The sequence below is a fragment of the Camelus bactrianus genome, chromosome 15, assembly GCF_048773025.1.
Source record: "Camelus bactrianus isolate YW-2024 breed Bactrian camel chromosome 15, ASM4877302v1, whole genome shotgun sequence".
NCBI lineage: Eukaryota > Metazoa > Chordata > Mammalia > Artiodactyla > Camelidae > Camelus > Camelus bactrianus.
The window spans coordinates 43,325,250-43,347,157 of NC_133553.1; the positions used below are offsets into that span (position 1 = coordinate 43,325,250).

At 37.3% G+C, this 21,908-nt stretch overlaps 1 protein-coding gene across 5 annotated transcripts in view; it reads right to left on the bottom strand.

Moving 5' to 3' along the window:
• The window catches only part of KCNG3 (potassium voltage-gated channel modifier subfamily G member 3), a 61,682-nt gene that overhangs the window by 26,364 nt on the left and 13,410 nt on the right, over positions 1–21,908 (bottom strand). The window lies entirely within an intron of this gene.

The window sequence follows — 21,908 nt, forward strand, 5'->3', positions numbered from 1 at the left end:
GGTATTCCTGAAGTAGATGCCACCAGCCTTGTCCCACACTCCCTAAGGCTGAGGAATTAAATCTCAGCACACCGGTTAGGAAGCCCTGATCCAGGGTGAGAGGTAACCCTGAGGTAATTTTTAACTAAGTTACATTTTTAAACTCAAATTAAAAGTTACAATTATTACACCACCATTCATTTTCCACCACATAATTCTGTCTTACCACTGACCTAGACCCAAACATCAGAAGCACAACAGAGAGAGAAGAAAACGGAGCAGGTGGAATGGTAAGGCCTATGGGGCAACATTTTGAAAAGTTACCCAAAACACAGAACACAAATTGCCCTGGATGTTACTCAGGAAAATGAATAAATAAAATTAACCATGTTCCCCTACTACAGAGGCTCCCAGAGACATAAGGATTAATTAATTTATTTTTTGAATAGGTAGTACATTCACATGATTCAAATTAAAAAGGTAAAAAAGGAGCATGGAAAGAAAATTCTCACTCTTACCCTATGCTCCAGCCACTCAGTTCCCCAGTACTCACTCCAGTCACCAGTCCCTCAGGGCACTGGTTACAAGGGCAATTGCCAGTGACCACCAAGAAAGTAGGAAGTTAAGTGTATTAATTTCTTGTGGCTGCTGTAAAAAATTACCACAAACTTGGTGGCTTAAGATGACAGAAAAAATTTATTCTTCATCAGTTCCAGAGTTCAGAAGTGTCAAATCATTCATTATCACTGGGCCAAAATCAAGCGTCAGGAGGGCCCCACTCCCTTCAGAAGCTCTAGGGGAGATCCCATTCCCTGCCTCTTCCAGCTTCTGCAGGCTGTTGGCATTCCCTGGCTTGTAGGAATGGCACTACAAGCCAAGGAATAGCAAACCACTCCTATCCCTGCCGCTGTGGACACTGTGTCAAATCTCCATCTTGTAAGGATACATGATGATCCTGGAGAATCCCCGCTTCTCAAGATCCTTAATTTAATCACATCTGCACCTTTTGATGCATAATATCCACTGGTTCCCAGGGATTAAGACTTGATATCTTATGGGGGAGAGAGGGATTATTTTTCAGCCTATACACAAACTAACCAGGAAGATAAAGCCCACAGTGAAAGCCATTCAACCTACTCCCTGGTGAGGGAGGTCAGCAGAGGAAGCCACAGCCACCCCTACTATTTCTCTACTGTATTATCTGCCGCTCTGCTCACAGACCACATTACTCTGCACTTGGCAGCAGCTTCCCTGTCCCCACCAAGCTGTAAGCAAAAGCTGCTGCCATGATGGCCTCTACGAACCTAGAGGTTTAGAAAGCTGGGAGGGTAATGAAACTTGGTAGATGTAGAGAAGAGGAAGCTGTATTTTTTCAGTATGCAATTTTCGTTTTTTTGTGGGGGAGGTATGTATTTTTATTTTTTTTTTTACGGAGGTACTGGGAATTGAACCCAGGACCTTGTACATGTTAAGCGTGCACCCTGCCACTGAGCTATATACCCTCCCCCTCAGTATGCAGTTTTAATAAACTTAATATCATGGGACCCTTCTCCCTGATTAAGTTAATCAAATATTCCATACGTTCTTCCATATTTCCAGCCCCTTCTAGTTAGGCAGGGTCATGTGACCAGTTCTGACTAATGAGCTATGAGCAAAGTGACTACAGTTCTGGACAGAGGCATTGAAGAGTGGGTGGGAATTCTCTTCCCTGCCAGGCAACCTGGAAGGCATGTATCATAAATGGCTCCAAGATGGTGGGGTCCCTCTCAGTCCAAGTTCCTGAGTATCTGTGCAAAGAAAGACAGACATTCTCCATCCCAATTCTGACTGGGCATGATATGTGAGCAACCAATAAATCTTTGTTGTGTTAAGCCACCAAGACTTCTAAATTGGTAATAAAGGTAATCGACTGGCAAAGTAAGTAGTAAGATGCACACTCAAATAGGACTGCAAGAGCACAAAGCAGTCATAGTAATAGTTGTCTTAGATAGGCTGTGGTTACCAGTTCCCCAGCTAAAATACCACGTCTCCTCTCTAACTGGACATGAGCAAGAGCTAGACCTGGTGCCGGGAGGCCTGCTATTTCTCTCATCTTCTAAGGGCTCTCCCAGCAATACAATCCTAAGATTCTATTAAATTAAGAAGATTAAAAATTTTAATTGTGCCAAAAACACCAGAACATTTTCAGCTAAGTACTTCCACCAGCAGCCAAATTGTTCAGATTAAAAAGGAGGAAATCCAGATGACGCAAAATAATCTCTCAGCAAGGAAATTTCAGAGAGGTAAACTTGTCTATAATGAGGCCCTCTGGGCTCTTCCTACCCACCCCCGAAGGCAGACACAGTTTATCCAGAATTCCACGCTAAAGGAATGAATCAGTGAGAAACCCCAGGCACTCCTCTTTCACCTAGGATTATGCCAAGGCAGTCTCCAACAACAAACACCACAAAGCCTGCCAAAATTCCCCATGTTTCCAAATGGCACTCTCGCCAATGCCACCTCCAGCAACTTCTGAAAAACTGAGTACCGTTTTACTGAGCAGTATTGAGTGGTATAGCAAATAGTTGGGTGCTCTGAAGGTTTCTTCTATAAAAAAACACATTGGAAAATAGAACAGAAGAAGGTATTGAAGCCCACAACCCTTTGAAGGCCATTCTGATTTCTTTTGAGGCCAAACATATAGAAGTTAATGAATCCACAGCTAAAAATTTATTTCCTACTTATTGAGGCCTTTCAGTTGGGCATGGTGCTAAGCACTTTGCAGACATCACCTCATTTAACCCTTTTCTAGAACTCTATGAAGTATGTATTTCCCCTAATAACTCCATTTTATAAATGACAAAACTAGAACTGAAAAGTTACACATCTCTTCCAAGATCACACAACTATGAAATTGCAGTGGTACAGGCAATGAAACCCGGATCTATTGGGCTTTGCAGCACTAAGGAACATCTGAAAAGGCTGATGATTTTTACGACAGTGTTCATTGTTAATATTAAATGGTATATGTCAATCTCTCAGTCTCCACAGTTTATGTGTTAGAGCAGCACTTTTCATACTGCTGGTTCTTAACCCATTAATGGATGAAAATTGACCTGTCTTTGTAAACTAAATAGAAGTATTAAAGTGCATCAGAGTATAGCTTCATGAAACTTTTGTTTCAGTTCCGTATAAATGTATACTAAGTTATGGTGTAAAATGAGGCACTGCCGGACTTCAAAAATTGCTGGCAATCATCACTCATTCTAATTCCTCTGATTCTTCATGATAGAAGGCATTTCTGGGAATGACTCAGAAGTTTACAAACAGGCTGCAAAGGAGAATAAATGCTCTAGTGCTAACTAGTTCTACCCCCATGCCCCCCAATCTGAAAAAAAAAAAGACTAGGACAGGACATAAGAGGTCATTAACTACGTTGTGTAAGGTAAAGGTCAGTTTCCCTCTCAGTCCTATCTTCCCAACTTTTTCCCTCCATATTTTATCATGAAAAATTTCAAACATGGAACAAATTCATTAATACTTTAAATATACTTGCCTATCACCAAATCACCCCTCTATCCGTCTATTAATATATCTCTTTTTTCCTGTATGCATTTTCAAGTAAATCCAGACATCAGTGCACTTCCCTCTGAAGACTTCAGAGTGCACATAATTAACCAGAGTTCAATATTTGTTTCATTTTTTTCTTTTGATGTGAACTCTACATGCAATATAATGTGCAAATCTTCTAAGTGCACATTCGCTGAGTATTGACAAATGCATAACCTCTATCACCAAAGTTCCTACTGAGATATAGAGCATTCACATCACCTGAGAGTTCCCTACCTTATTCATATTTGTATCTCCTGCCCTCATTTCCCAAACCATCAGACACACAGCAAGTGCTCAAGAGCTGTTTGTCCAGTACAATGTAAGTGACTTTGACAGAACCCGAAGGACTGAGATGGCTCTTCTGGGAACTTTAAGGGATAACTGAAGCCTGCCATCAAAAGTGGAGCTGAATTCAGTTGGACTTTTATCTTACACCAAATGCAAAAATTAACTCAACATGGATTAAAAACCTAAATGTAAGACCATTTAAACAAAAAGATACATATTTTTAAAACCTCCTAGAAGAAAATACATAGGAAATGCTTCATGATATTGGACTTGGCCTTGATTTTTTGGATATAACACCAAAAGCACAGACAACAAAAGCAAAAATAGACAAATGAAACTGTTAAATTTAAAAGCTTTTGTGCATCAAAGGACACAATCAACAGAGTGAAAAGGTAACTTACAGAATGGAGAATATTTGCAAATCATATATCTAATAAGGTGTTAATATCCAGAATACATACCAAACTCCTAAGTTTGACAATAAAGAATCAAATAACCCAATATAAAAATGAGCAAAGGACTTGCAGAAACATTTCTCAAAGATGATTTACAAATGGTCAACAAGCATACGAAAAGATGCTCAACATCATTAATCACCTGAGAAATGCAAATCAAAATCATCACAAAGGTATCACCTCACACACATTAGGATGCCTACTATTAAAAACAGAAAATAAGTCTTGAAGAGGATGCAATGAAATTGAAATCTCTGTCCACTGTTGGTAGGATTGTAAAATGGTTCAGCCACTATGGAAAATAATACAGAGGTTCCTCAAAAAATTAAAAATGGAACTCCCATATGATCCAGCAATCCTACTTCTGGGTGTATATCCAAAGGAATTGAAAGCAGGGTCTCAAAGAAATATATACACAACTGTGTTCATTCATAGCAACATTACAATAGTCAACAGGTGGAAGCAACCCAAATGTCTACTGATGGGTGAAATCAACAGAATATGTTATAGCTTACAATGGAATATGATTTGACTTTACAAAGGAAGGAAATCCCATCACATGCTAAAAATGGATGAACCTTCAGGACATTGTGCTAAGTAAAATAGAGCCAGGCACACACATACACAAAGACAAATATTGATTTAGCCTATATGAGGTATCTAAAGTAGTCAAATTCAGAGAAACATAAAGTAGAGTGGTGGTTACCAGGGCTGAGGGAAGAGGAAAAAGAAGAATTGTTGTTTAATGGGTATTTCCCTAAATAATCTCCATTTTACAGATGACAAAACTGAGACTGAAAAGTTAAATATCTTTTCTAAGATCACACAGCTAAGAAATTGCAGTGGCACAGGTAATGAAATCCCAGATTTACTGGGCTTTGAAGCACTAAGAATATCTGAAAATGCTGATGATTTTTATGACAATGTTCATTGCTAATGTTAAATGACATATGTCAATCTCTTAGTCTCCATGGTTTATGTGTTAGAGTAGCATTTTTCATATTGCTGGTTCTTAACCCAGCTTCAAATTTGCAAGATGAAAAAGTTCTGGAGATGTGTTTCATAACAATGTGAATATACTTAACACGATTGAATAGTACATTTAAAAATGGTTTGGATGGTAAATTTTATGTTATGCATTTTTAGCACAATAAAAAAAAAGAAAAGAAAAGAAGGCAATAGGATTTGAATTCATGCTCCCAAAGAGACTGGAGTCTTAATCCAGACCCTTAGACAACACGGCCATGCTACCCACTGGATCAAGGGGAAAAAAGGATGCTGATCCTGCCATTAAAGTATTGACTTACATTCTGTCTTAGTGCAAAAGGATTTAAGGTGATTGCTCTTGTCATTTGCACCAGCTAGAACCTGATTAAAATTCAATATTACAAAGACAATTAAGAAAATTAAAATATAAAAAAGCCAAAGACAATATTTTTACTGAATAGCTGATTTGAAAAAGCTAAATGAATGACACAAACATAAAACAGCACAGAAACTATCTGAAATAGCTATTATGTATGTAATACATATACATATGTAATTATAATAAAATCATATTTAAAAATAAGTATAATATCACAATGCTTAAGAATATAACATAAGAAAATGCTTTATGAGTTCAAACCCCAATAACGGTTTCTTTTTAAATTGGAATAGGATTTTAAGTTCAACTTTAAGGAGAGGGTATAGCTCAGTGGTAGATTATGTGGCCTAGCATGCACGAGGTCCTAGGTTCAATCTCCAGTATCACCATTAAAATAAAACAAATAAACCTAATTACCCCCAAAAAATAAATAAATAAAAATGAGATCATTTTAAAAAAGGATTCAACTTCATAGTTTTAGCGGGGAAAAATGAAATACAAGTTCCTTAAAGACACATATATGTTGACATATAAGCATAAAAGATAACAGAGATTGTTTTTCACCGCCCCCCCAAAAAAATGTCCTTCATTTGTACATGAAAGTGTACAGCACAGGGGAGAAGACAGGAGGATCTTGAAGCAGGCAACCCTCGTCCACTAGTAACTTGCTGTGGAACCATAGATAAGGCATTTAATCTCTTTTCCTATATTTTCCTCAATGGTTAAGGGATGAGAATAGTAACAGAATCCATCTCTCAGGTTGTGGTAAGAATTAAGTGAAATAATATGTAATACTAGTAAGTGCCCAATAAATTGTATCTATAATTATCATTATAACCAACCATCTCTGGGCTCACAGTCTTCCCCCTTCATACGCAAAAGGAGATCCCGTCAATGCTTTCCTGAGCGCCAAGAGAAGGCAAGAATGAACACTCCATCCTTTCATTCCCTTTTCTCCCAGGAATTCTGCCTATATTCTCATACACTGCTGGTTGTAGCAGAAGCTGGTAAAACCACTTAAAAGAGCAATCGGCAGGGTCTGACAAGGTTCATACAGCACAGGAGACCCAGTCATCCACTCTAGGAATTTATCCTGCAGACACACCCTCATATTTACACAAGAGTATGTACAACGAGAGCCAGTTTGTAACACCCAAGGATAAAAAATACATGAACGTCTATCCACAGGAGATGGATTCTATAAATGTATTCCCCAAAGTTATCAGGTTGAATCATATAAAACTGACATGGGAAATTTTATGACTCCACCTTACACCATGTAGCCACGAAAAGGAATGAGGCGCATTACTGCTCTTTGACATGAACCAGTCTTCAAGGTGTACAGGTGCAGATGCAGAACAGTACACACATTATGCTCTAATTGTGTGCGTGTTTGTGCGCGCACATGTGTGTTGGAAGGATACTCAGGAAACTGTTAATATCTGTTGCTGCCTCTAGGGAAGGAGCCATCTGATGCAGGATGGAAACTCACTTTTTACTTTATTGCTTTTTGTACAGTTAAATGACTTACCACATGCACATATTTACTTTTCCAATTAAAAAATGTTTTTAAGAAAAAGTAAAAAAGCATGCCCAACTAGAAGAGCAATCATCATAATGGACTTATCAGTGGCCTGAATCAACCAGCAGCACACCTCTGGCAGAGGCACCCTTCCTACCCCAAGCTTTTAGACTTAAACGTATGAGGCATTTCCAATCACATTTCCAACAGGCATGTGCAATGTGATGATATCTATAGTATCATGAAAATTTCCAACAAACTGCACATGAATGTCCACCACATTACATACAGTCTCTTTCATGCCCTTATAAGAGTTTTCTCCATGAGTTCAATGGGGAAAAAAGGACTTTTTTATTAAAAACTTGATTTTTTTCTTACATATTTTAATTACCTTACAGAAAAACAAATCCATAACATTCATATCTTTTTATCTTCTACTGTAGATCAGTAATGAGAATAAACAAAAACACACATTAGGAGTGGAGGGCACACCCAGTGGCAGAGCGCATGCTTGGTATTCACAAGGTCCTGGGTTCAATCCCCAGTATCTCCGTTAAGAGGAAAAAACACACACACACATTAAAACACTTACTAAGTACCAAGTATCTTTCCATAAATTTATGCATATTAATTCACTTAATTCTCACAACTGAATGCAACCGTTTTTGTTATCTTTCCCACCTATAAATGAGGAAACTGAAGCAAAGATAAGTCACTTGCTCATGCCACACAGCTAATAAATGGCAGATTAATACAGTACTCATTGATTATGTAATACATTGAATCCTGGCTGTGATTATGTACTTTCTTATAGCTGCAAAATGTACATTTATGTGTTTTCTTGCAGCTGAAATTACTGTTAGTTTATGTTCCTCACTTGATAGTACTTGGTCTACTTATGCCTGTTTGGATGGCACTGCTTTAGCAGATGTGGCAGGATACGGACACTGATGAACAGAAAGGTCACTCCTCCACCACTGCGGATTGGTTGCTGAGGACTGGCCTCCCCTTAGGAGTTTTTAAGGAGCTGCTATTATTCCACTGGATCTCTTCTACCTGTAACCACATCCACTGGGCTGCCCTTGCTCTTTTCACTGCCCGCTTAGCAACTGGGGGTTCTACCTCCTAACTGCACAGCACAGTTTCTCCTCTGTTGTCCCTGTCCTTTGTTTTGGCAACAACACCAGTTCCACATTCTCTCTCTACAGATAAACAGGGAAGGAAGACCCACTACAAAGGAACAACCAAGTTCTTAACTGTACATCCAAGGACCCCAACACCTGCTCTGCTAAGACAGGAGGCAAGCCATTGTAAATAATCTCCATCAAAGACCAAGAGTGTGTTTCTGTGAAAAAAAATCACAGGAAATTACTACATATAACCCTTACCCCTGTGAGACTGGTGCTTTAAATACACCATGTCATGTTCATAGGTATAAATGTACTCAGAAAAGGAGCCAGGTTATCAAATTGTTGACAGTGGTTTTCCCAGAAGAAAGAGGGAGATTGGCAAGAGGGATGACTGTAAAATTAGGAATCCATTTTTTTGCTATAAACATCTATGAATAGTTGAATTTTTCACAACTGGAATGTATTCAAGCATTAACTATGTGATTCTTTAAGTAGCATTTATGGATATATTATTATTACACTTCAGGGCCCACAAGTTGGTCATCATTACTGTATTATCCCTATTTGATAGATAAGAAAACAAGTTCCGAGCTGAGTCAGTGGCCTAACTGAGGTGAGGGTCTGCAGCATGGACGTTTCCGCTGGGGAAGGGACCAAAAACAGGAGGTCTGGTATGCAACTACTAACACATTCAAAAACAAAAACAAAGGCCAGAAACCAAGCAGTGATCATAGAAAAAGAAGAGGGGCCAGGTCAGAAAGGCACAGATGCAGAAAAGCGTCACAGTGCACAGAAACCAAGGGAGCCTCGTTGAGCTGCAAAGTGAGATGTGCAGTGGGAAGAGGGGGTGATTGTCGGCCCCATGGCTGTAAACCTTATGGCAACACTGAAGCTTTATGGCAAAGCTGATGGACTTTCAAAGTCAAGTTACAGCATTAAAGGCAAAAGGAACCTATTAAAGATCTGGCAACAGGTGGATTCATTCACTGAATAAGCATTTTTTTAAGAGGTTACTATGTGCTGGGCATGTTGCCAGGCCCGTGAGCTGGGAAGAGGCCAAGTGTACTGTGGGAATACGCATTGGGCAGGAGTTTACGGGATGACTGGAGAGTGCGAACAGTCAAGAGGCTATGACACAGGCAAGAGAAATGAAAGGCCCAAAGTGGCGGGAGATGATGCAAATAAAATGAAATGAAATGAAAGGTGTTCTAGGTGGACATACACATATGAGTGGAGAGACCCAAAATCTGTGGTCTGGTTCTCACTTCCCAAAGATGAAAGCAACAGAAACTAAGAAACCCATCAGCACCTGCACACTCAGGCCACCTGCATTCTCCACACCAGGTGGGCCTCGTTCATCCTGCAGGTACAGTAATCTCTTCTCCCCCAAACAGACACAAATCCATCTAAATAATGCCACAAGAAAATCAATCTCATTGTAAGATTTAATCTGTTCTCATTCCACATAGCTACCAGATGGAGTCTACTCCTTTTTCATTTAATTGGCAATTCATTAGTAAAAGAATTAAGAAAACAGAAAAGGTATCAAGAGGCCATACTCCTCTTCAGACATGAACATCTTATAAAAACATATACCAATTCTTTTCTTTAATAGCATTTTATCTTTTTTTAATTGAAACACAGTTGACATAACAACATTATGTTAGTTTCAGGTGTACTACATTGGGATTTGACATTTGCATACATTATGAAATGATCACCATGATAAATCTAGAAACCATCTGTCCCCACACAAAGTTATTACAATATTATTGACCATATTCCTTATGCTATATTACATTTCTGTGGCTTATTTATTTTCTAACTGGATGTTTGTACCTCTTAATCTCTTTCATTTATTTTGCTCTCCCCCATCCTCTGGCAACCACACGTTTGTTCTCTGTATCAATGACTGTTTTCATTTTGGTTTGTTTGTTCTGTTTAGATCCTACATATAAGCTGAGGTCATACAGTATTTGTCTTCTTCTGTCTGAATTATTTCGTTTAGCATACTATCCTCTAGATCCATCCATGTTGCTGCAAATGGCAATATTTTTTATGGTAATATTCCATTGTATATGTGTGTGTGTGTGTGTATACATGTATATACATATGTGTGTGTGTGTGTGTATATATATATATATATTCCACATCTTCTTTATCCATCCATCAATGAATACTTAGGTTGCTTCCATATCTTGGCTATTATAAATATTGCCACAAGGAACATTGGTGTGCATATAGCATTTCTGGATGATAAAATAGTTTGACTATAGAGTCACTTAAAAAAATCAATTTGAAAAGAATGATGTTTTTTAAAGTGAGGTCGTTCTTGCTAATATCATCATTGACTTTTATCTAATGACAGGTAAATAATTTGTCCAGAGCACTACTTCAGTTATTTTTTCAGGTATTCACAAACAAACATCAGGACATAAATGATACTTCTTCACATACAAAGTTTCCAACATACACTTAAAAACAGAAAATTTCATTAATTATAGGGATAATTTTAAATATCCAGATGCAAGGTCCTATTCAAATAACATGCAAAGTGTTTTATTCTACAGTCATGTAATGTAAAACACTCACAGCACTAAAAGCAGCATCACTCAATGCCCAGGAATGAGTTACTGGCTCTAACTATCATCAGATAACAGCTAAATCCATGATCATATCTGTACAATGCTCCAGCATTATTCCACTTCCTGCCTTGTACCATCTGCTCCAAGCAACGGAGAGTCTTCATGCCTTTTGCCTTTGCACATCTATCTCCCCTTCTTGGCTAACAGCAACCAGGCCTTCAAGTCTGAGCTCAAGAATCACCACCCTTGGAAAGCCACACCTCAGGTTCCTAGCTTGGCTGGGTTTCTCCTGTGTCCTCCATAATACTCAATGTTTATCTCCACCACAGCACATATCACACTGTGTCCTGGCTGTACCTTTACCTGTGTCTCCTCAGGTAGGGGGCAAAGTGGGAAGTATCTTTACAAACAAAATCACTATGTTGCTTAGTAATGGCACTGAATAGGTATTCAGCAAATAACGTTGTTTGAATAAATTAATGGTGTAACAAACTTTATTATTAGTGAGTTCAGCTGTTTTATCAGGTCTTGTGAAATATTTAGGACAAAATGATGTATTGGTTGTTATTATTTTAAAAATAAAGATAATGCATTACTATCTTTACTTCATATCACACACAAAAATTGGGATATAGTCCCAAACATAAAAGCTGAAACCGTAAAGATTTTAGAAGAAACACAGGAATTATCTTTGTGACTTGACAGTGGGCAAACTTTCGTGTGCAGGACATAAAAAAAGCAATCAACCCCATGAAAGAAAATATTGATAAATTAGACTTCATCAAAATTTAAAAGTTCAGTACATTAAAAATTAATAGGCAAGCCAGAGACCAGAGGAAAATTGTCATAAAACATTTATCTGACAAAGGTTTCCAGGATGTATAAAGAACTCTGAAAAGCTCAATAATAAAGATAAAAAGTCCAATTAAAAAAAAATAGGTAAGTATTTGGACACTTTACATAATAAAAATAAAATGAAAAAGATGATCAACATTCTCATCACCAAGGAAATGAAAATTAAAACCACAATGAGGTACTACTATACACCCAACAGAATAACAGAATAACACGACTGGTAACACCAAATATTGGTGAGGATATGGAGCAACTGAAACCCTTCTACATTGTGGGCAGAGGTTCAGAATGGTATGATCTCTCTGGGAGAAGGTAGGGCAGTGTCCCCAGTGCCCCAGATGAACTTTTGATGTGAGAACATATGACACAGACAGTGATTTAACAGTCTCCTGAAGTGTGTTTTCATTAAAGCAAATTTTGTCATGATTTAGAAACAGAACCACTGAAGGAGAGAGGGGAAAAGAAAGAAGAATCAAGAAAGTAAAGATCAAAATAATAATAATAATAATAAAAAGAACAGAAAGATACAAAAAAAAAAAAGAGAGAGAGAGAAAAACATAAAACCAAAAGCTGGTTCCATGAAAAGATTAATAAAATCTTGCCCCTGGCAATATTCAGCAAGAAAAAGAAGGTGGGAACAAAAAGCAACGTGGAGGACAGTGATCCCGGGAGTAGGTCAGACACTCAGAGAGACCAGACACACGGCGGACAACGCCCTCCAGATCAGCGGGGTAAATAGTGGACTGTTCTGTAGTGCTGAGGAAGCTGTTATCCATATGGAAAAAAAAACTAGACCCTTCATATTATAAATAATTTTAGGTAGATTAAAGACCAGATTTGGAAAGTAAAAATATATAAATATATTTCTGTATTTTAATATAAAAGAATCCTTAAGATCTTAGAGATAGCAGATGCTTTCTTAAACAGTAATAATAATAAAACAACACATAAACCACATTGGAATATATTGATAAATTTGTCTATGTTAAAATCTACAAATTCTGTACATCAAAAGAACACTATGAACAAAGTAAAAAGACAAGCCTCAGTCAGGAAGAAGATATTTACAACACAAATAATTGAGATATTAGTACCCAAGATATGTAATTAATCACTGAGAGAATAAAATAACCAAAAGATATAAACACAGTTCACAAAAATGAAATACATGTAATAAAAATTACATAAAAAGATGCTCAACTTCACTCTTAACCAGAAAATGCAAATTAATCACAATGAGACAGACAGTCTTCTAGAACAGCCAATCTTAAAGAGACTGACAATACCTAGTTTTAGTGAGGACATGAAGCAACTGTAACTCATACACTGCTGGTGGGAATACAAAAGGGCACAACAACTTTGGAAAACATTTTGTCAAACTCTTAAAAATTAAACATACATCTATCCTATGATCCAGCAATTCCATTCCTAGGTATTCGTCCAAGAGGAAAATAAAAGGTTCACACAAACACTTACGCATAAATGTTCATAACAGATGTATTCATTACTAAAAACAAAGAGCGGTGCAAATGCCCATCTACGGGTGAACTGACAACAAAGTGTGGTATACTCATATAAATACTATAAAAAGAAATGAGCTTTCCTCGAAAAGTCAAATACAGAACTACCATATGACCATCCTTAAGTATCTACCCAAAAGAAATGAAAACATATGTTCACACAAAAACTTGTATACACGAATGTTCTTAACAGCATTATTCATAAAAATCAAAAAGTAGAAATAATCCAAATGTCCATCTGACGAATAGATAAACAAAATGAGGCATAACCCCACAACAGATTATTCAACTTGTAAAGAGGGATGAGATACTGATGATACATGCTACAACACGGATGAAGCTTGAAAATATTACACTATGTGAAAGCAGCGAGACACAAAAGGCCCCATACTGTATAAATGCATTTGTCCAGAACAGGCAAACCCATAGAAACAGAAAGTACATTAGTGGCCATCAGGGGATAGGAGGAGGGGGTACTGCTAACAGGTAGGAGCTTTCTTTTTGGGTGATGAAATGTTCTGCAATGGTGGTGATACAGTGAATTGCACAATAAAAGTGAATATGGTAAAAGCCAATGAATTGTACAGTTTAAAAAGGTAAATTTTATTATGTGAATTATATCTAAAATTCATTAAAAGTAAGGAACTACTGACACAAATAACATAGGGATGAATTTTTGTAAGCATTATGCTGATGAAAAGAAGCCAGACATAACAGTACATCCTGTACAACTCTGGTCGTGTTATATTCTAGAACAGGCAAAACTACAGTGTCAGAAATCAGCCACTGCCTATGGCAATAGACAGAGGGAAAATATTTAGGGTGAAAGAAATGTTCTGTATCCTGACTGAGATGGTAATCACACAGATACATACACTTGTCAAGTGTCAATCAAGCTATACTTTAAAATGGGTGCATTTCACTTTATGTAAATTGTACCTCAATAAAATTGATTTTAAAAGAATGTAACATGAGATATTATTTCCCAACAACCAGATTAGCCAAAGTTTTAGTCTGACAACATGCAGAAATAGCATGGAGTGAGCAACAGGACTCTTACTCGCTACTGATGAGAGAATACACCAGTACAACTACTCTGGAGGACTATTAGCAGCATTCAGGAGAGATGTGCCTACCTTTCTATGTAGCAGCTCCAGTCCTAGGTAGATACATTAAAGACATTCTTCTATATGTGCACTGAGACATGAACAAATGTACATGAACATTGTAGCACCACAATAATAGCAATACTTCCACCAACAGAAGAGCAAGTAAATCAACACTTAGCACATTACTGTTAAGATGAAAGGGCTACAGCCATAGATATCAACATGCACAAATCTCAAGAAACACAAAGTTAAGTTAAAAAGGCAAGCTGCAGATTTCAGTGATGATACCATTTATAAAAACGGTTTTAAATATGCAAAACATCAAAAATCCACAAATGACAAATGCTGGAGAGGCTGTGGAGAAAAGGGAATCCTCCTACACTGCTGGTGGGAATGCAGTTTGGTGCAGCCACTGTGGAAAACAGTATGGAGATTCCTCAAAAGACTAGGAACAGACTTACCATATGACCCAGCAATCTCACTCCTGGGCATATATCCAGAAGGAACCCTACTTCAGAATGACACCGGCACCCCAATGTTCATAGCAGCACTGTTTACAATAGCCAAGACATGGAAACAGCCTAAATGTCCATCAACAGATGACTGGATAAAGAAGATGTGGTATATTTATACAATGGAATACTATTCAGCCATAAAAATTGACAACATAACACCATTTGCAGCAACATGGATGTTCCTGGAGAGTGTCATTCTAAGTGAAGTAAGCCAGAAAGAGAAAGAAAAATACCATATGAGATCACTCATATGTGGAATCTAAAAAAAAAAAAAAAAAAAAAAAAAACCATAAATACAAAACAGAAACAGACTCAGAGACATAGAATACAAACTTCTGGTTGCCAAGGGGGCAGGGGGTGGGAAGGGACAGACTGGGATTTAAAATTGTAGAATAGATAAACAAGATTATACTGTATAGCACAGGGAAATATATATAAGATCTTACGGTAGCTCACAGAGAAAAAAATGTGACAATGAATATATATATGTTCATGCATAACTGAAAAATTGTGCTCTATACTGTAATTTGACACAACATTGTAAAATGATTATAAATCAATAAAAAATGTTTTAAAATATGCAAAACAATCCTATATTTTATGTGGAGTACAAATATGTATATATAAGCGTATATTAATAGTATTTTTAAATGCACAGAAATAATAACTTCAAAGTCAGGAAAGTCACTATTTCTATGGAAAAGGAAGGGGTTTCAAATGGAAAAGAGGCTCCCAGTGGACTTCAACTGTATATTTCATGTTTTATTTCTTAAGTTGGGTGGTAGGTACACAGGTGTTTGATGTACCATAATCTATACCTTTTTACATGCCTGAAAGATTTTATGATGGTATTATGCATAATTTCCTCTTCTGCCTTTGTAAAACATGTGTCTTTTATTTCACAGATTTATTTGTTCTTCTTTTTAAGTTTTTGGTAATTGTATTCAAAGAAAACACATTTTGATTGGCATAAAGAATTTCAGATTTTTTTTAAATGCTTAAATTTTGCATTATTTTCAATAGTTTCCCAGATTTAAAAAAATTCCTTAGAGCATTTGCTGTAAAAACATTAAAGCACCAACACTCAACATTTAAATAAATTATACAGATTAATTGAGAAATAGGGACAATTTGTTTTAAAAGGCCATTGCAGGGGGAAGGGTATAGCTCAAGTGGCAGAACGCATGCTCAGCACACAAGAGGTCCTGCGTTCAATCCCCAATACCACCTCCGGGCAGAAATCAATGAATAAACTGAATTACCTCTCCCTAATAAAAAACAAATGATACAATAAAAGCCCACTATGTATTGTATTATTAGCTAGTAAAACTTAATTTTTATCTTTATAGAAATTTAAAAATTCTGCTCTTTCATTGACTTGTTTTTAAATAACATACATAAAAATAACTATCAGTTCAATTTGATGTGGTTCTTAATTTGGTTCTTGTGATGCCAAAATGCCACCGACCCGCATCCCCCACATAATTTACAGGACTAAAGGCTGCTACACAGAAAGTGATGTAGTTTCAGCCAAGCACATAAGCTCTGGAACCAGACCTGGGCTGATTCCCAACTCTCTCACATGCTATGACCTACAGCAAGTCACTTGCCTTCTCCATCGCCTTACCTGCAACCTAACATACTGATAGCCCCAGAGTGTTTTGTCTAAATAAGGCAATTCATGTGCTGCTGGAACATAGTGGGGAGCTCCGTAATATCTATTGCACTTACTCCAATCTCACACACACAAGGAAATACGCACAGATGAAAAGCTGCTCATGAGAGGACATGCAGACGAGCCATACTGCTTCAAAGAGTTTCCTTCAGAGTGACAAAAATGGAAATGTTTCTGGTTCTCTTCAAAAGGTATTTACACATCATATCATACAACCACATCCCCAGTGATCATAAATTAATACACACTCTACATAAATGAATGAAGGAGTGGATAAAACCCTGTTACGAAGTGTCCTACGAAAAGGCATTTTATAAAAGCCAAAAGCTCGATGCTGTCTTCCAGGCATTTCAGTCTCATTATTTAGGGTTTAAATGCTTCCTTGGCATCCTGTTCCCGTCATGAATAAGTCAAGCTACTTAACATATCACACGAGTAGCTGGGGCTAACCTGACACCCCCTCCCTGGCCATCCTCATCTCTTGACACTTCATGACACTACCTCGACTTACTAACCTATAGCAATGTGATCCCCAAAACCATCCCAGCATCTGTTGCCTGCCTCTAGCACACAAGAACACAGCAGTCCCCAAACTTTTTGCTCATGAGCCCTGAAGGAATACAGAAAAAACTATGTATTCTCCTCTGAGAGAATTTTTTTTTTGATACTTGATGATTCCTAAGCTAAAATAACTGCAAATCCTGCAAATCCTAGCATGTTGTAAATACTAACATTTAAAAAAATGAAATTGTTACACTACTTTTTAAAAGTTATGAATCCAACATATGTATAACTGAAACATTATGCTGTCTGCCAGAAATTAACACAACATTGTAAACTGACTATACTTCAATAAAAATAAATATATAAATAAATGCAATAGATCCAAATAGTATAGTTCTTTTTTTATTTATTTTTTTGTTATTTATTTATTTAATTTTTTTCTTTGGAGGGGGGAAGGTAAGTAGGCTATTTATTTAACTTTTTTTTTTTTATGGAGGTACTGGGGATTGAACCCAGGACCTCATGCATGCTAAGCATGTACTCTACCACTGAGCTATACCTTTCCCCCCAAAATAGTACAGTTTTGATTCAACACACCAGCTCTCATTTAAAAAAGAAACTAACAAACTCTTCTTTAACAAAAATTATATTTTACTTTTTTCATAAAACTTGTACTTCCATTCCACTTCTCCCACATAATTTTGCTCTAATGTAATATGTTTAATGGTTGAAAAAATTTAAACATCCTATCATACTTCTCTGCAACAATAAAAAATGTTTTTATATCTTATTTCTCTTAATTTCTTAATTTGTGACTATATTCTATAAATGTCCATTTCTTCATTGTCGTTATAAAATTTAATATATAACTAATTAAGCAAAAAAGTAAAATTTTATTGGAACTGCATCTGTCAATGAAACAGATATGTTTTTTCTTTTCAATTAGTTCATGTCGTTTTAGCAGTTGAATATTTTACATCCATATTAACAAATGAATATTTCTTATTGGTACAATGATACTGGTTCATCATCATTTCTATTCCTATTTTTGTTTTTACAAATAAATGGGCTGAAAACTCTTATTTACTTAAAGAGGAATGGAAATCGTATCAAAGGAATCTTAAATTATTTTGCCTCTTCTCCGATATACGCAAAAAAAACATCAATTTGATCTATCATCATCTATCATCAAAAATTACCTTTATACCTATGTTGTATTTCTATGGAGGAGGTTTGACTTGAATATAATTATGATGAAATTGTCCAGCAAGTTCAAATTAAGGAACATCTACAAAACAACTGGCTTAGCATCTCCAAAATCATCAGTCTTAAATAATATCCCGAGTGATCACTGTATTGTTAGGTGGGAAAATATCCCTGTTTTTGAAAAACATATGCTTACTCATTTAAGGATGAAGTGTCAAGATGTTTGCAACCAACCCTCAAGTTTTTCAGCAAACTCATAATAATAATAATTATAGATAGGTAGATAAATAGAGCAAATGAGGCATAGTAATGGTGATGAGGAGGATAGCACAAATGAGGCAAAATGTTCACAATGTAGGTAAAAGATACAAGACTTTTCATTGTATTTTTCCTGCAACTTTACTATAGGATTGCTATTAATAAGATTAACAATTGGTAGAATCTATTCTTAATGATTTATCTGCTGTAAAATCAATTATGTTCTTCTAATTTCTTAAAACCAAAATTTAACAATCACCCAACTTGTAATAGGATTTATTACCCATTGTTAGAATCATTCACTTTCTCACTTCCTGGGAGGTACTGCATAAAAAATACTTAGACCAACCAAGACTTATCCCAGTGATAGCTAAATACACTGGTTACTCTGCTACTTTGAGGCACTAGTTCTAAATCTGATAATATTAGAGAGAATTGGGACATTTAAATATTTCAATACACCTCTGTCAATACAACTTTTTTTTATTAAATATTTGTACCTTATCATGTGGTTTAAACATATTTGCATCAAAACCTTGGGACTGCACACTTATCGCAGTCTATGAAAAATTCCTGCCATGTAATAGGTTTGAGAATGACTTTGCAAATTCAATCATTCAAATCAGATGTACTTTCTTAAGGAATAGAATGATTTTTTTCAATTCAAATGATGTGTAAATACATTTCTCTACAACAACCTCATTTTTTAATTCTAAGAAAGACAGAGAGAGAAAGAGAGGGAGAGAGAGAAGGGAGGAGGGAGAAGGAGAACTGAAAAAAAGAAAGGGAGGGAGGGAGGGAGGGAGGGACTGAGCATTGCCATGAGTCTGCTGCCTGGATGAAATAAGGTGCTTCTGGACACTCTATGAATCCTACTGGTTCTCTGGGTATTTCCTATCAAAGCCCTCTTTGCTTTACTGTCACATGCCTCGCTCTCAAAGAATAGCAGAGCCAAGATTGCTAAAAGAAAAATACTTTGTGGAGGCAGTGGTGAAATGGGTGAAGGGGGTCAACTCTATAGTGATGGATGGTAACCAGACTTGCAGTGGTGATCATTCTGCAATGTCTACAGATGTCAAATTATAATGCCGTACACCAGAAACTTATATAACAAAAAAGAAAATAAAAATATTTTAAGTGGTCTCTTTCATTGGCATCCATGGGTTTTTACACCCTGAGACAATGCGCCTTAATAAGATTCAAGACAGTAAGGAGAATGCTTTCCATTTGTGAAATGGGAGGAGGAATTGTGAAAGGAGAATACTGCCTTCAGGATTGGCATGTTCTCAGGCAGATTGGTTCTATGAAAGTGCACACATTGAAGTCGAGGACTTGGAAACAGATGTCTTTAAAATTGTGGTTCTCAAACTTTTTGGTCTCAGGACCCCTTTACACTTAAAAATTACTGAGGACCCCAAAGAGCTTTTGTTTCATGTAGGTTCTCTCTATCAACAGGTACCATTATATATTAGAACTAGGAATTCTTTTAAATATTTGTTTATTAATTCAATTTAGAACCAAAAAGTCCATTACACACAAATGACATATTTTATGGGAAAAAAACCTTTTTTCCAAAACCAAAAAAGAAAGTGAGCAAAGTAATATTGTTTTACCTTTCTGCAAGTCTGATTAATGTCTTGCTTAACATAGAACAGCTGACTTCTCATATCTGTTTCTGCAATCAATGTGTTGTGCTATGTTGTTTTAAAGTATATGAAGAGGAGGGAGGATATAGCTCAGTGGTAGAGAGCATGCTTAGCATGCATGAGGTCCTGGGTTCAATCCTCAGTACCTCCATAAACAAATAAATAAACAAACAAACAAAACTAATTTCCTCCCCTGCCAAAATAAAAAAGTATATGAAGAGACCCCAATGTTCATACCAGCACTATTTACAATAGCCAAGACATGGAAACAACCTAAATGTTATACATACGTATCTATTCTTTTAAGATTCTTTTCCATTATAGGTTATCACAAGATACTGAACATAGTTCCCTGTACAGGAGATCCTTGTTGTTTATCTATTTCATAGAGTAGTATGTATTTGTTAATCCTGAACTCCTAATTTATCCCTCCCTCCCACTCCCTTTCCCCTCTGGTAATCATAAGTTCGTTTTGTATGTTATTAAGGGCATTCTTAGATGAACTGTTCTGAGTACACACTGGTGGAGAATACAACTACTAACACAGTTCGGTGCCACTCCCACTGCTGTCTTCCTCCTGGCATTCAGGGAGTGCAGTGTGGACTTAAGTGATGCCACGTGGAAGCCCTTCCACCACACCCCAGGCTGCAGGAGCTCTGCTCCCATAGCAGTGCTCCCTTCTAGGGCAGCACCATCTCACCTCATCATCAGTGACCCTCTGGTTCTTCCTCCCACTACGAGGAGGGCAAGGGTTGTCCTGGTTATGCTTAAGGCCCACTGAGTGACATCATCTATTAATAAATATGACTCACTTTCTTTTTTAAAATGTACTTTCCCTTTTACTTCTTATGAAATCATGAACTTTTAGTAAGTCACCAAAACATAGTCCTGATTAACAGACCCTATCTGGTGAATCCCAGTTTTAATCACCCATCCCTTCCCCAGCCACCTCTCACACTGACCAATTCAAAGAAAATTGGTAAATCTAAGTCTGTGATTTGAAATGAACACAGACAGCCCCTAACTGATAAATCCTTGATTTCCCACACCAGTCACAAACACTAATAAAGGCCCCCGCTCTGCCAGAACTCCTATGAGTGAACAAAAGGCTCTGGTTAGGGGAAGTGCTTTGGAAGAACCGAACAATCTGGGGGCCAGGGTGGGCCTCACTGAGATCCAGCATTTGGCCGCAAGGCTAGTTAGAAACAAGAATCAGTCATCGCCCTCAAGAACATAGGTATGATCTCTATCCTTATTTTATGCAGGAGGAAATGTCACCAATAAAGCCCATTAACAATTCCCGGTAAATAAAAATAGAATCCAGGTAATAAAATAAAGGCTAACCTTTTTATCCTTTCCTTTGTGCTTAGTCTAGTTTCAGTTGCTCATAGAGGGCAGACGTCTCGCCCTCAGTATCTCAGACCAGAGTTCCTGGTGCAGACCAGCTGCGCCCAACACTTGGGCTCCCAGGGCCCAGCACAGAGACACTGCCAACAACACTCAATTCAACATGTCAGCCATGTCGGCGATGTCGGCGGAGGACTGAGTGCAGAGATGCTGCGCACGACACTCAATTCAAGATGGCGGTGGCTGGCAGAGTGCAGAGACGCTGCGCCCCCACCCTGCAGTCTGGAGCCAGAGCAGCGCAGCTGAGCCCCCAGGAGAACTCCGCCCCCTTCCCCTCCCCACTGAGGGGATCTCTGT